This window comes from Aedes aegypti, chromosome 2 (assembly GCF_002204515.2).
Source record: "Aedes aegypti strain LVP_AGWG chromosome 2, AaegL5.0 Primary Assembly, whole genome shotgun sequence".
Classification (NCBI taxonomy): domain Eukaryota; kingdom Metazoa; phylum Arthropoda; class Insecta; order Diptera; family Culicidae; genus Aedes; species Aedes aegypti.
The window spans coordinates 149,039,951-149,057,401 of record NC_035108.1 but is presented as its reverse complement, the minus strand read 5'-3'; the positions used below and the strand labels follow the sequence as shown (position 1 = coordinate 149,057,401).

The following is a 17,451-nucleotide window of genomic DNA, read 5'->3' as shown; positions in this document are numbered from 1 at the left end:
GGCTTTCAAAGTGTCATTCAAGATCATATTCCGTCGTCTATCAGCAGTAGTGAATGAGTTCGTGGGAAGTTATCAAGCCGGCTTCGCTGACGGACGATCGACAAAGGATCAGATCTTTAATGTACAGCATATCCTCCAAAAATGTCGCGAAAACCAGATTCCAACGCACCACTTTTTCATCGATTTCAAGGCGGCATACGATACCGTGATGAATCAAAACCCGGATGGTACCAATATCCGGACTCCCAGATAATAATTCGTGTTCAACATGTGAATATCGATATAAATGTGGTGTTAATTATTAACACCTGTATTTTATATCATTATTAATGATACTGTGAAACCTCCATGAGTCGGTATTGAAGGGACCATCGACTCATGGAAATATCGAGTTATGGAAAAGCAATTCTTTGGAAAGCTGATTCTAGGGATCATCATAGTAACCATGAAATTTTGTTTATAGTATGGTTCCATGAGTCGATATCGAGTCATGGAACATCGACTCATGGAGGTATCACTGTATACTATAAATTTCCATCTAGTTATCATTGACCTAAAATTTATATAAATGAATATAAAATTGTAACGTTTTTTCGAAGTACATGTTTTGTGGTTCTAGGGTATACCGAAAATTGAAGTGCAATGTTCAGTAAGCGGAATTAGATTCTAACTAAATTTTGGGTTATAAGTTGTGAACATCAGTTTGGATTTTATTTTCAAAATCGAGATCGAAGTGTGCCGCGTGTGTGAACGGGTGTGACAAATTTTGCACAGCTCCCGTCAAATTTTTCAGATTTCGATTTTGGAATTTCACAATTGATTCAAACTAAAATTGTGATGATAAGTGAACATAACTTGGAAAGGTGTGAGAAAGCGACCTTGCTAATAAGAATCATGTTCCGGAAGTATTGGAGTTCGAATAGGAGATTGGAATAGGATTTTGCTATTGTGAACACCAAAAAGAAGTGGAAAGTGCCTTCCAGCAAAACATGCAACCACTGGCACTTAAACACAGGCGGAAGCCAAGATCCAGGAGGGAATTCAAATGATAGTAGACGACTGTAATATGGTGAGATCGTTCATTATTAGTATATTTTTATGTTAATTGTTCAGATTCATTATTATTTCTTTAGTTTTTGAAATCTCCTTCATTTATGAAAACTGTTTCACTGTTGCTCAAGTAAATGAAAGCACTAGTATTAAATAAATTAAATTTTACATTAATTGAATTAAATTTTACGTTAATCGATGCATTTAATTTTGATTTTTGTCAATTAATCATAAATGGGTAGTTAGTCAGAAAATGTAAAGTTTTCTGTACAGACAGAGCGAACCAAGTGTCAAAAAGCAACGAAATGATTGATTATTTCATATTTTTAGTCGAGGGAGTTATATGGTGTATGTTTGAAAAATCCAGAACCCGTTCATTGGACCAGTATATTTTGACCGGTACTCAAGATTTTTGCTTGATCCTTTTTAACTGAATACATATACTTGAATATTTATGGGCATTGAAGACCTGACCTAACAAAACTTTAGTTTTCAAACTATCGTAATGTCTGAATTCTATATACGATTTGTTATTATATATGTGATTTGATATTTTCTGCAAAAGGGGATGGGGGAATCAACCTTAATATTTTCGTCTCGTTTCAGAGAGCGAGTAACGGCGCTTTAGCCTAGGCTTCCGGGCCAGGACATAAGGAAGAAATACCTGTGTCCCATCCCTGAAAGAAGAGCACCCACAACAATAGAGTGTGTATTAACATTCTTAGCAACGCCACCCTCAACGATTTAAACTTTCCCCCTGAAATGAGATGGTTGGTACGGTTGTCCCCATTTCTTCCTTCAAACAATTCAAACATTAACGTCTATCACATTATTCATAAGTGGATCGCCGTGAACTTTTAAGTTATCTTCAAGACCAAGTCTGCACAGTGGGCCTGGCCATTTTAATATTTGTGTAATATCACCGATATTCCGCAAACATTAATGCTGACAAGAAAACACTAGAAAAATTCCAGTATTTCCAGGATGCTCTTCAATATTGGGGCTGTGCAAGTGCTTAGATTATATTAGATTAGATAAGTTGTGAACATCAGTTTGAGTATAATATTAATCAGATGTTTGAACCTATTAAATGGTGAAAATGATATAAAAGAATGTTTTTCACGTGGATTTCTAGTGTCCGGATTAGTGAACCAACGATTTGAAATCAGGACGTTATGCATTAGACTTAGGTTTCAGCTAGCTAAACAGCTATTTGTGAAACAAAATACACTGTTCGACAAAAAAAGTCGATCTGAATGCACAGAGACCGGACATCCCGGGCTTGAAAGTATAAAAATAAACAAAAATAATGGCGTTTTCAGAATGTTCGTGTCTGCCCCAGGTCATTTTTAAAATATACTTGAACTTTTTGCATTTTTTATTTAAAAATCTAATCTAATCAATAAGTGTTTTATATTTGGGACAGCGGAATTCATGTGCCATATAATGTTTTCAACTTTAAATACAATAATAAGATTTGCAGGGAGCCCTCCCACCTTTTTTTGTACCCTCCCCATGATGGAATATTTGATATACAGGGGGTTGTCAAAATAACTGGAACAGGCAAAAATTGGGCCAACTTTGGAATGCTGTTACTTTGACAAAAAATGACCGATTTCAATTCTTTAAGAAGTAATGGACGGGTCAACTGATCTAGTTTCGAGGTGCATCCACGGAGATGAACTATGACCACCGGATACCGGTGATAATCCGGATTTCCGGAAGCATGTCTTATGCAGTAAAATTATGACGTGTTTTTAGCAAAAGTCTCGGCTAAAAAATCGAAATTTGACTACACATGAAGACAAAAGATCAAATTCTGAAGCGATTGGGGCGCCAAGTATTAGGATCGGTCCAGAACAACCAAGATATGGCCATTTCCCTGGAATCGGTGCCGGTAGTGGATCCGAATTGGGGTCAAATAATTTATTCACTCAAAATATGTCGCGCAATATTGTTTTCTCCCTAGCTTATCATAAAATACCCTTTTATAAGCTGAAAATGAGTCTTGTACAGATTTAGTCACTCATGGCGCCGCCCAGTGCCCCGGGGGAACCTTGCATAGGGGACATTTCGATTTTGACACCAAAGCATATCATGCGACGGCTCATTCTTCATGTCTTGTCGTAAATAGGGCAACTGTAGACTCAAAATGGATAGTTGACTACAGTGGCCACTTTTGGGACCACCGGATATCCCTGAGGGAGGCTGTGATGTCCCCAATGACAGATTCCTCCGGGAAATTCCGGTGGTCTTAAAAGTGATAGGTTACTTAGGGAACTATAGGAGGTCCCCAAAGTGGCCATTCTAGTTAAATATCAATTTTCGGTCTAAAGTAGACCTATTCATGACTAGACATGAAGAATGGGCCGTTGTACGATGAGTATTGGAGCTCAATTCCAATTGTCCCTAATCATAGGTTCCCTAGGAGACACCCGGTGGTCCCAGAAGTGGCCAATTCAATTAAATTCCCATTTTGAGTCTACAGTTACTTTATTTACGAAAATGTATGAAGAAAGAGCCGTCGCATGATATGTTTCGGTGTAAGAACAGAAATGTTCCCAATGACAGGTTCCTCCGGGAAATACCGGTGGTCACAAAAGTGGCCACTGTAGTCAATTATCCATTTTAGGTCTACAATAGCCCTATTTAGCACGAGAAATGAAAAATGAACCGTCGCACGATATGTATTGGAGTTCAATTTCAATTGTCCCTAATTACAGGTTCCCTCGGGGACATCCGGTGGTCCCAAAAGTAGTCACTGTAGTCAAATATCCATTTTGAGTCTACAGTTGCTCTATTTACGACAAGACATGAAGAATGAGCCGTCGCATGATCTGCTTTGGTGTCAAAATCGAAATGTCCCCTATGCAAGGTTCCCCCGGGGCACTTGGCGGCGGTTATATTTCACATTTTAACAAGAATACTACTCGTTTTTATCAAGGTTAATGTCGAAACCATACGTGACATGATAGCACATTGATCAACTGTATATATACCGTACACCCCCGTTAATTTGAACGGTGTCTCATGCAAACCATCGGGGTTTATTTTTAATTTGAACATCTAGTCACCCTAGAAACGTGTTTCTGGTCACCTCTTTCACTGTTTTGTTTTGATTCTGCGTTCCGTTCCACAGCGTTGCATTTCACTTTACTCCGTTCCATGAGCTAAATGACGTTTGAACCATTTTTAATCTGAACGATGTGCAAATTAGCGGGGTACAGATTAAAAAGTGTTCAGATTAAATGTGGTCAAACCAACGGGGGTACCCGGTATATATATTTAAAATAGTACTTGAATATTTGTCGCCTCAGCGTTGAGCTATGGAAAATCATGAACGAGAACAGCTTTCCCGGGAAGCTGACGAGACTGATAAAGCAACGATGGAAAGTGTGCAAAATTGTGTGAAGGTCTCAGGCGAGCATCCCGAGCAAAGTCGGGTAACTGGATAATATCAACATGATAAAAACTTTTATTATCACTGTTATCATTTTGACATTATGTTAACAATGATAACCGAATCATAACAACATTTTTTATCATTGTATCCGTCGCCAGACATTTTTGATAACAGGTTGATATCAAAATATTTAAACCCACATCTTTCCTATAACATTTTTATAAAGCGTGTGTTATTAAAAAAGTTGACTTTTCGTCATACATAATTTTGTTAAAGTATTTGAAGCGTAAATTTAACCGAAAACACGCATTTCTCAAATTTTTTCCTTGATTTAAGACCAATAAATTCAAAAATATATGATGATGCAAATTTAGTTCAACTTGAACTCAGTGATAACATAATTAACTATTACTTTGTAATTCGACAAACAAATTTGAGTTCGCATTATGGTTATGTTAGCTGTTAATTCAACCAAGGTGATAACAAAATCAGTTATCAATTGATGATAACCAGGTAACAAGACTTGTTTTAATTTTGCTATTCAATTTTGCTCGGGATCCCGACAAAAGTCAAATAACAGTCGCATAACAAAGTGGTAATAAGATGTACATCATGAATTTTTTTTTGTTTTTTGTTATTGCTGTTTGCATTTGAGATGCAAACCTTGACTAAACGTCCTCCAAATGCGGAAACACAAAACAATCGAAGGACACGTAGCAACGATTATAGAAATCACCGCCGCCCTAGCAAGAAAAAACTATCATTGACATCGCATTTCTTGTGAAAAATCTTACCGCATTTGGTGTTTCCGCATTTGATATTTGCATTTCAAATGCACACAGCAATATCAAAACGAAGACTCTTGTTATCAACGAATTTTGGGAAGTCAGATGGGGGATGCCAACGACGGGTGAAAGACGTCAAATGTTTGTTATCATAGTTTGAACCTCATAACTTATTGATAACATAATGAGTTATCAATGGAGGTATTTGGCTGTACAACAAAACTTGTTATCAATGTGTTTTAAACGATAACACAATAAGATATTTATATGATATTTTCAGTATAAACTTTCGTTTTCACGTTTGTTATGTCGCCTGCTTATTCAACCAAAATAAAAACAAACTATGCTATCAAATGCTTGTTATCGGATAACACAACTTGTAATCTTTTTTGTTACCCAACTTTACTATTCCGGTTCAGCTGGGTACTACGACAAGGTGATGGACGTTCGTGCCTGTTGTTCAATATTGCGCTGGAAGGTGTTATGCGGAGAGCTGGGCTTAAGAGCCGGGGTACGATTTTCACGAGATCCAGTCAATTTGTTTGCTTCGCGGATGATATGGACATTGTCGGTCGAACATCGGAAAAGGTGGTAGACTTGTACATCCGCCTGAAACGCGAGGCAACTAAAGTTGGGCTGGCGATGAATACGTCCAAGCAGGGCCGGATTTACAAATGTGGGGGCCCTAGGGCCAGAAATTTGTGGGGTTCTTTTTCAGAAATCTTTTTATTGCTGAAGAATGGACTAAAAGAATGTTTCCCTTGAAACTTTTCTAGTCAAGATGTTGAAATTACCACCAATTCGTTTCAAACTGCATTGAAACCTTAATTAATAAAAATTGGAGTTAAAACAAGACTTTAAGATATTATTGTGTAGTAAAAATTTCAAAACATAGAAAGCATTGGTGTTTGATTTTAAGAGAAGATTTAAATTATGCATACTTAAAAATCATATAATATTTTACAGTACTGAACTTAATAAAGTACAAATTCGTCGTTCTTTCCATACGAAATGGTTAAGTTTGACGACTTGGATCTTGGCTTCTAGTGAGTGCTTCTATTGATCTGATTGATTCAATTCACTTCTCACCGCAATTTGAAAGTAACTTTAAAGCTACGCAGAAAATACAGAGTTTTCATAAGCAAACTTTTTAAGTTATCGCAAATCTGAAACTTTAACAAAAATAATGAAAATACTTAAAGCAACATACCCTAGTGCAAAATAGGGAAATTTTTTAAGACAAATAAGTTTTAAGAATAACGTTTTTCAGTAAAACTGATTGTTTTAAAAGCATTTCCCAAATAAGTTCATGACATTTTTCGCAAAATAGAAAATTTTCAATATTTTAAAAGACAAAAGTTTTTTTTCCAATATTATGACTTTTCGGTTGTGCACGTCATTTCTGAGTTACGGTGAAAATTTTAGATCAACTTGAACGCTAGAAGTCGATATCTAAATAATGTACAAAAAACGGCTAATAGGTACCTAATCCTGTCCTGTTTAAAAGCGGTGATTTTAAACCATATCTAAATATATTGATATTTCTTATCAATCTGCAGATGTATAATATCACATTCGATTGAAGCATGCATAATAAATCGACTGAAAAAGCCTTCATTACAGTTGAGAAGTAAGGAGAAATTCAATCAAAAATTAATGGCACCTCTGAGATTTTCTCACATCGTTTGATCTAATTTTCAGAACTTGATGACGTCTTATTGGAGTTAAGTTATCTTTCATATGTGTTAATCATAATATTTTTGGCAATAAAGTAAAATTTGTAGAGGCGTCTAAAATGTGGTGGCCTGGGGGCTTCAGCCCCCTCGCTCCCCATAAATGCGGCCCTGCGTCCAAGACAAAGTACTTGCTAGTAAGTTAAGCCGAGCACGACAGAGCTGGATCAAGTTGCACTTGAAGTTTTCGACGCCGGGTACTTGTGCAGGAAAACGGTGTGTGTCGACGAAGGATGAATCACCAGCTCGCCCAACTCTACGGCGAACCCAGAATCCAGAAAGTGGCTAAAGCTGGCAGGACAACAACCCTGCAAAGATAGTATTCACTTCGAATCCGATTGGTACAAGAAGGCGTGAAGCGCAGCGAACTAGGTGGGCGGATCAAAAGCTCATTGAATGAATAGGCGAGAGTGAGGCAGCACCGAAGATGTAGAGACACGGCCACGAACCGAGTATTTTGACGTGAAATTTTTGATTCAGTGTTATATGTTTAGATGTTATCTAAATAAATGGAATTAAATGAGAGCTAAGACGGTGTCAAAGTCCAGGATGGCTTCCACTTTTCCACTTCAAATGATATCCCTTTTCTTCACTCGGCTGGAGGATAGAACGAGCGATTTAAAACTTTCAACTTTACAATATACGTTTAGGTCAAAATAGTAGAACATGTTCTACAAAAACGCTCATTTCATATTTACCCATAAACTCCTTTTTGCAGAATCCGTGAATTTATCTAGAATACCTCGATCTTAGGAATTACTGTTATTTAAGAAACGATGTAAGGTAATAAATGAGTTCAAATCGTCAACAATTGAAATATAAAGAGAGAACCACTCTAGTCGTATGAGGGGATGTCAATAAATCACGTGGTTTGATTTTATTATAGTTCTAGCTCTCTTCCCGTCCTGGTCGTCAGTCTAATATTTTTTTAATTGCTTGAACCGGCATCTTTGCCCATACGCTTCTCCTCCCAGACAGGACTACGTCGTTTATGGACGACCTCTAAGGACACTCAATATCCTTAGCAACAGGTAAGCATGCGCACTCACATGGCACCCACCCGAAACGGGATACCAAAACGATGGTTGTTTTGAAACGAAACACTCCGTTCGCGAATTCGGTCAGCAAAAGCACATTCCACAGAGAACCACTCATCCGGAAGCTAAACACATCAATATATTGGAGCATCCTCCGAAACATAAACAAACAAAGCGTTCCCCCGCATGACCCGTGGCCATAATGCCACTCAAGCCTCAGTTTTGTTTGTTCCCTTTGAAGGGTTTGATTGTTTGAAAAGCCACTCACCAAACCAGAAGAGTACCAGAAACGCATACCCCGTATATGAACCTATATCTACTTACACGGTGTGTACTTTACACCCTTGTAAATTGCCCTAAATTTTCAAACCACTATTTCTCTTGATTCAACATTTTCAAATACACTTAGAAGAAGCTAGGATATCATATCATAATGGTAGATGAAGAATTGATGGTCATTTTTTGTTAATACCGGCCTTAGATACACCGTGTACTTCCGTGACACTCGGTGAGTTCATAAAACTTGAAAAGCGGACAATATCTCTATGCCAACGGTCCCATAGCTCACCGCAGCACCAAGATTTCGCTCGAACAACCATTGCGGCAGTCCATCGTTTCGGTTGCTTCAGTGCAGTTCTCGGTGGGGACGCGTGGTATGTGTATTTCCTTTCCACGCAGCTGCCACTTGTTTCGGGGAGGCAGTGATGTGTGGCGTAAAAAGACGAAAATGATCGCTTGTTTTCCTGTTCGTCGGAGTGAGCATCAACATTTTTAAGTGGTGTTTAATGGGGCAAGGGAAATTTACTATATTTACAACAACGCGAAAACCACCGATCCACACAAATAGTGGATCGATTGACCGGCGGCTTCAACTGGGGAACCAAAAGTGTGTGAGGACTAAGTGCAATTATTACTTGTTACTCTCCGCAGGACATCGTCGAGTTGGCGCGGGTGGTAAAGTGTGTGTTTATGAATAATTTATCACTTCTTTCTTGTTGGAATTAAGATAGTGACAGGTGTATATGAAATGTGAAGGAGTTCTTTTTAAACACTATTATTGAGCCGTTTCATTCGTCAGTGCATTACTACGTGACTTCCGGGTGGTTTCATTCATGGCCATTGACACATCACATGGTCGTTATTTTTACAGCTTGAAAACCATAAATGAAAACAAAGTGTAGCTATTCGTATTATGAGGGAATACATACAATGAAATTTATCATACAGCAACAGGTTTCCAATAAGTGGTAAGTTTTGACGTGAGATTATATATTCTATGCATATTTCATGCAAGTTCTACCGTTCTCTCCGGTACATTTTGACTAAAGTATCAGTCCTTTGATGGAGGACCTATGCACGGTGTTCAGATCTAAATCGTATTTCAGTGTAGAAACCCTAATGTTGTATTTACAAACTTTGTCTAATTATTACGGTATTTTTTTTATTATTGCGGTAGTGTGTTCTAATTATTGCGGCACACCATAGAAACCTATTTTTATTACATTCCATATGAATTCAATGCCACATTATGTGCAAACTTTGTGATTATGCTGCTTCCATTTAAATGACACGGCATGGTACTGTCAGTTTGTTTGACATTGGACATATTTATACAGAAAACGAATTGATGACTTAACGTCACCGTTTACGTTTACGACACAAATAGGAAATCGCTTAGTGTACGTCTAATCGCTTTGAAATGACACGGAAGCATTTTTAGAAACCTTAAAATTTACTCGGAAAACAAGGACGTGTAATTTTCATTCAAAAAGCATTACGATGGATGGGTGGGTGTCAAAAAGGGACATTTTCTGCATTATGAAATTTGAATAAACCCTAAGCATAGAGTGAAACCTTGGACATTATTCGAATATATGGTCATTCAGAACACAAGAGCATCCGGAATCTGTTTCAGAAGAAACTGGAGAATCTTCTTCAGAAGTTCATACGCATGTGTGGTAAGATGGTTCAAAATTCATGATTTTTAATTCCAATTCACAAGAGCATCGAGAGGACCAGCCTAGGTTACTTCTAAACGTTCGCACCATTGATTCCTTCCAACACACTTCCTGCAACGCTACGAATCCGAATCCGCGGTTCTTCAGCACATCGGCGAATATTCGTGTGCTTCCGTGTGTTGAGAGATTTAGAATTCCCTCGGTACGTGGAATCGCTAGTCCTTTTACGTCACTGTGGTCTTCGCGGATTGTCCCGGTTCGTCTTCTCTCGTTGATTATTCGTTGCTTGTTTTTTATACAGCTGGCTTGCAGGGCCTGACACCAACCCCCTTGATTTCCGGAGGACCATTCCCCCAAAATATTCGGAGGGCCATAGTGCACAGTTTAGCTTAAAGTCCTTCTCTGGCACTCGAACGATGATCAGTCGTCCCTGACATGGGGTCAGACGCTGTTGTGAGAGGTTTGCAGAAGCAACCCCCCGATCCCTTCTCCACCCCTTCCTTGTCAAAATATGACCAAAGTTGTTTACCCGATCTTCCCTAAGGTTAGGGATAAGAGTTACTGACCAGAAGGCTAAGGATAACACAGAGGAGTCTATTTTATTCTTTCAGGTACGCAAGGTACCCAATGCCCAGCCATATACCAACCATTTGTCCTGAAATTACTTACGAAATTCCTTCAGTAATCCTCCCAGAAACTCCTCCAATGATTTCGTCAAGAAAATCTGTCTCCATGGCTTTCTCCAGAAATTTCTGCATGATGGTCTTTTCAAGGATTAGTGCAGATATTTATCCAGTTTTTTTTTTCAGATATATCACGAAGGATAATTACAGATATTATCCCAGGCAGTCCTCTCATGATACCTTCACAAACTATTCCGGAGATTTACTGCTACTTATTCCTCCAGGGATTCTATAAGAGTTTACTTCACGATTTCCTCAAGGGATCCCTCAAGAGTTTCCTCCAGAAATTCCCCTAGGGATCTTCTTTTTCTTCTTCTTCTTGGTATTACGTCCTCTTAGGGACAGAGCCTGCTTCCCTGCTTAGTGTTCTTATAAGCACTTCTACAGTTATTAACAGAGAGCTTTCTTTACCAATCTTGCCATTTTCACATTCGCATAACCATGTGGCAGGCAAAAATTCCTCTGGGGAAGCCGTCAAGAATTCCTCTTAAAATTCTTGCAGAGATGGCCCAATGAATTTCTCCAGGGATTCATCAGAAATCACAAAAAAAATTCCTATAGGGATCCCTCCAAGAATTTTTCCAGGAATTCCTCCAGGTAATTCTTTCCTGTATGTTTTGAAGAAATCCCAGCTATAATTCCTTGAGGAATCCTTGGATAAATTTCTGAAGGAACCTCTAGAAAAAAAAACATGGAGTCATTCCTGAGTAATCCTTAGAGTGATCCCTAGAAGAATCCCTTGAGCAAACACTGGTTAAATTTCTGAAAGGATTCCTATAAAAAATCTTGCAAGAGTCTCTGGGACAATACCCGAGAAAATCTGGAAACCCAGAAATTCCTAAAATAATTGCTGGAGAAATCTCTGGAGGAATCCCTGTAGCAATTTTCTGGGAGTAACTCTTGGACGAGTTTATGCAGAAATTTCTGAGTTTCTGCTGAAGTTATCAATGAAGGTTACCCGGGGATTCTTTAAGGATTTCCTAAGTTAATTGCTAAAGGAATCCCTAGAGGCATCTCTGGAGGTATCTCTGGATGAATTCTTGGAAGATTTCCTGGAGAAATTCATGTAGTAATGCCTGGAGTTTTCTCTGCAATAATCACTGTAGAGATTTTTCTGGAGAAATCCTTGGAAAACCCCATGGCAAAGTTTCAGGAGAAATCCATGAAGAGATTTCCTAGAGGAATCTATGTAGAGATGCATGTAGAGATTTTCCATGAAGAAATTCTGAGAGGTAATTTATGCTCAAATAACTGGAGAAATTCATAGAGAAATCTCTGAAGAAATTCTTAGAAGAATTCTTAGAAGGATTCTTGGAGGTTTTTTTGGAAGCGTGCAACGAATCTCTAGAGATATTTCTGGAGCAATCCCTGGAGGACTACCTGGAAAATACTTGCAGTAATTAATTTAGTGGTTTTCTTGACGGTTTCTCTGAAAGAATTTCTTCCAGAAAATATCTCTGAGCGAAAGTCTTGAGGGAAGCCTTTAGGATTTCGAGAAGATATTTCTTGTAGAATCCATGAAAAAAATACTGACAGAATCCCTGGTGTGATCCCTGGGGGAACTTCTGATTTAATCTCCGGAAAATTCCTGAAGGAATCTCTAAACGACTACCTGCAATTTTTTTCTCAATGCATTAGGAAGATTGTACCCCGTATAAAGTCGTTTGGCATAAGGTCGTTTGGCATAAAGCCGTTTGGCATAAAGTCGTTTGGCATAATGGTCGTTTAGCATAATGGCGGTTTGGCATAATGGTCATTTGGCATAATGGCCGTTTGGCATAATGATTGACTTAAAATAAATAACGGCATTTTTAAGCTATTACCGAGATCAACACCACCGAGCCCATAACAAAAAATTTTGGTAGGTGCTAAACAAGCATGGTGTTCGTTCAGAGATTATCCAAGCTAAGAATTTCTAAAATTGTTGTGGCATTATAGAGCATTACTAAATAAAACTCGTGATGGGTCTCTACATCTCAAACATAGAGTATTATTGAGCTTGTTGCGATATACATATTTGAAAACAGTAAATTGGCAAGGAAAGTACGCAGTTATTCATCAAGGGAATGCTCAAAGAATATTTCGCTGCAAATCAAGATCTGTCCCAGTTTGGACGTAACACTCGATGAAAATTACTTGATAAAAGAATGTTTTTTTTTGCAAAATATCAAAAGCTGTAATCCAAAGATCTATCAATGTGACTTAATGCAAAAATGGCCTTTATACGAGAGCAGATTATTTTTCGTAAAATGTTTCAGACTCTAACGCAAAAAATCAAATGAACAACATCTTTAAAAGAAAATATTTGTGGCAAAACTTTTCAACGGATCACCGTCTATTATCGAGATAAGGGAAAATTTGTGATTGAAATAATATTTTTTTCAGCATATCTCGGAAGAATATCACGGGTTTGCCCCAAAAAAGTATATGTTGAATATTTTCAGGTTCTAAAAAAAATATCATTCTAACAACACATCTGGCAAGAATTGATAAAACAGCAAAATATAAAAATGGTTAACAATTAGCTTTACTAAATAATACAATTTAAAACAGTATAAATATAAATAACAGCCTTATTTTTAAAGAAGGCAAAATTTACAATTAAAACAATAGAAGAATGGACGCCAAAAATTATTGCGGCAATGACTGGTTCCTCCGAAAAGTGGTGACAAGAAAGAACGATATACAGTCAAAAGAAGGAAGTATTCTGTCATTCTCGGATATACACATGTTGGCAAAAATGCTGAGGACGGTAAAACTCGAAAAAAACGCCAATTAAATAAAGAAGGGTGCATATTAGATGGTCAGCTCGTTCACCACCCTGAAATGTATAAAATTACGACAATTATGGGTGCTAAAAACTTTTTAAGGAAGTGGGCTAGTCGAGGAAACGGGATATTCGGGGAACTGGCATTCGGAGAAACGACATTCTGTTATGTAACGACATTCAATGTTATTGATTGCCGCCCTTTTGTCAGTTGGAAACAAAAAAAAACTCAAAAAATATAGGTCCAAAGAACAGCCTATGCATAAAAGAAGGAGAAATTTATTGAAATTTTAAATCATCAGTTTTCATACCTATAATTATGGTTACATCATATTTAGAAAAAAAGAACAATTAAATGAAGGGTAAATTTGTGCTCAATATACAAAAATCTTCAGTGAAAAATTTTGTTCCAATAGCGAAACTCAAAAGAAGAATTAATATTTGAAAGAAGGGAAATTTCTGGATAAATAATTAAATACTATTGGCAATAACTTTCCTAATACAGTCAAACCTCCATGAGTCGATATTGAAGGGACCATCGACTCATGGAAATATCGAGTAATGGAACAGAAATCTTTTGGAAAGTTGTTTCGTGGGGCCATCATAGTAGCCACGAAATTTGATTTTTAGTATGGTTCGATATCGACTCATGGAACATCGACTCATAGAGGTTTAACTGTATGCTTAAATTCATTCAAGAGCGAATGATTGTTGAATAAAGTGCCATTTTGTATCAATTGAGTCCAAAACAAGCCTGGTGTCATCAGAAAGATTCAATAGAAACGTAAAAACGAAAATTGAGGAATTCTTGGTTTCAGACTCATTATGCCAAACGACTATTATGCCAAACGGCCATTATGCCAAACGAGCATTATGCCAAACGACTTTATGCCAAATGACCATTATGCCAAACGACTTTATGCCAAATGACCTACCACCCATTAGGAAGGTTATATAAATAAGTGTATAAGCTTTTTTGTCTGTTAATCAAAATTGAAGGCTATGACATGTATTTTTTTTACATGAATTTACTTGACGAGGTGAAGCAAATATTGTAGAATAGAAAAATGAGCTTTGACTACACATAAAAGTGTTTTCACCTGCAAAACAACATAAAAAACTCATTTCCCGAGTTTGTTTGTCTGTAAATAAAAACTCCATGCCATGTAGTTTTTTCGGCATTAATTAACTTGTAGTAGTCAAGTGATCATTTTTGAGCAGGATGAAATTTTTAGTTACGCTCAAAATTTCTTTTACCCAAAATATTACGAAAAACCCTATATTTTGGATCCGTTTTCCTTTAATTCAATATTCAAAGTGATGACATAGTTTTTTCGACGTTAAATTGATTGTGAAAGTCAAGTGAACATGTTTTAGTAGACAAAATAATTTCCGATAACACTTAAAATTTATTTTACCCAGTGAACCACACAAAAACAAAATTCCTGAGCTATTTTGTATGTAAATCAAAACTGAAGACTGTGTTATTCTCTAGGCATAAATCTACTTGTAGAAGTCAGGTGAATGTGTTTGAGTAGAAAAAAGTTGACTACATTCAAAATTGTTTATAACCTAGAAAAAAACACAAAATCCTGATTTTGTACGTCTATAATTAAAAACTCAAGGCCTTGAAGTGAAGTTTTTTTTTCGGCAGGCAATATCTTTTACTTGAATATGTTTGAGCAGAAATTTATTTTATTTTATAACACTCAAAATTTTCTTTAATGTTGACTTACAAACGATCTAGCTCTGAGAAAACGTTTTGTCTAGTTTTCTAGGTAAAATTGAAGTGCAATCAATGCTTTCTTTTTAATCAAGTATATTTCATTGACTTCTACTAGCAAATTCATTACGGAAAAAACTACACATTATCGTCTAAATTTTTATTTACAGACCCAACGAAAAGGACGAACAAAGTCGGGAAATACCTTGTTTATGTTGTTTTGTAAATATAATAATTTTGAGTGCAGTCAAAAAAAATTTTTTTGCTTTACAATATTCTTTTGACCTATACAAGTAACTTCGTGTCGAAAAAACTACATGTCATAGCCTTCAATTATTATTTACAGACAAAAAAGCTCAAGAAATACGTTTTTTGAGTGGTTTTCTGGGTAAACTAAATTTTGAGTGTTATCGGAAATATTTTTTTTTACTAAAACATGTTTACTTGACTTTCATAATTTATTTCATGTCGAAAAAACTATATGTTATCGCTTGAAATTTTGAGTTACAGGCAAACGGGTCCAAAAAAATAAGGTTTTTCGTAATATTTTAAATAAAATAAAATTTGAGTGTAATCAAAAATTCCAATTTCTGCTCAAATGTGATCATTACACTCAATTAAGCAAATTAATGTCGAAAAAACTAGATATCATCGCTTTGAATTTAGCTTTTTTGTTGAATTTGTGAAAAAAATGCGTTTTCCAAAAAACTAGATAGTGGCTTTTGCTCAATAACTTTGGGTAGACGCATCTATATCAAAACCCCAAAGATGAACATCAATCTTCAATAGTGTCCGGTTCCATTGCTGAAAATTGTTTGAAGGTTGCACTTCCGACTCTCTGAAGGGGGTTGGGAGAACAGGTGTTAAAAAATACAATTACATTTAGATCAACCATTATTTTTTTATGAGATGTACACTGGCAAGTATCAAACTGGCGGTTTTTACTTTATTTTGAATTTCTGAATTCTTTGTAGTTATCTAAACCATAATCGCTTGTCTAGCTTTTGAGATATTGACAGATGAAAACTACCAAATGGTGGTAGAAGGTCTTCTCGCGACATCTTACCCTTACACCTAAAGTGGAGGCGATGTGCGTGCATATATTTAGGATGAATAATAGCATTCAATGCGAGCGAGATCTTATGCGATTTGACTTTGATTTGATTCCACTTACCTTGTACGAGTGTACGGGACGAAACAAAATGTACAAATGAAGTCAGAAAAAAAGCCTTTTATTCGAGGAAACTCATCAATCTGACGATTTTATCCACCGTGCTTTGCGGGTTTGATGTCATTTGTATGAATAAACGAGTTATTACATGAACTTTTATGCGATTTATGGTTGTCTGGGAAGTGACGTTTGATTTCAGTGGCGGTGCGAATTTGAATAAAAGAACGGCAATAAGTTGAACTCAACTAAGTGTAAAACACTGCTAAAACAATAATTAACAAAAATTCTTTGCTTTGCTTTGGTTTGGCATCCAGTCACATGAAATCAGAGCAAAAACAGTGATTTTATATTTTCCGACGTTTCGGTGCAATTGTTTTTGCCTTCTTCTTAGGATAACTAAAAATATGTTCACAATCAGGTATATGAATGTTGTCGGTCTTATTTTGTGCTGTCTACTTACTAGAATTCTGCTTTTTGTCATTATGTGTTTAACCCTCTAATACCCAAATTTTAATTTTCGATCTAAACATCATTTTGAGTTATCTAAAATCGTTCTGAACACGTTTTGGACAATGATTTATTTTTATTCGCAAATTTATGAATTTTGGTTTTTGATTTTTATAATTTTCATTTTTGAACATCCCCATCCTTTTTCATTTTTTCTTGAAGCCTCTTTTAGTTATTGATTTTTTGCAATAATAAAAATTCAAGTTTTTACAATACTTTTAAAAATATTTAATTTTAAATTGTTTTCCGAGATGTTTTTTATTTTCCGTGTAACTAACGGAAGAGCAGGTTTGAAATTATTTTGATATCACCAGGCTCTTCTTCTGTGATAGGTTGATCGCAGAAAAATATAAAAGGTTCGATTTTTTATAATACACGTTAAATGAACCCCAGGCATTTTTAGGGTATATAAGAATACAATTTTTCAAACAATTTTAAAAAATACAAAAAAGTTTCAAAAGTCATAAAAAAACTTTTCTAATATGCGTGTTATGAGTCAAGATTTAAGCCAAAAATAAAATCATTTTGATATCCGAGCTACGAAAAAATACACAAAATTCCAAAGTGTACCCCGTCTAAAGACGGGGTTGGGTATTAGAGGGTTAAATCCAACGTAAAATTGTCTTATTGTTTT

At 36.4% G+C, this 17,451-nt stretch overlaps 1 protein-coding gene across 3 annotated transcripts in view; it reads left to right on the top strand.

Moving 5' to 3' along the window:
- The first annotated feature begins 8,951 nt into the window (after positions 1 to 8,951).
- LOC5568837 overlaps positions 8,952 to 17,451 on the top strand; it is a 125,122-nt gene continuing 116,622 nt past the window's right edge. For all 3 annotated transcript variants that reach the window (XM_021842687.1, XM_021842685.1, XM_021842686.1), the window contains exon 1: positions 8,952 to 9,255. The gene's annotated coding sequence lies outside the window, so the exon portion shown is untranslated. The remainder of the gene's footprint in view (positions 9,256 to 17,451) is intronic.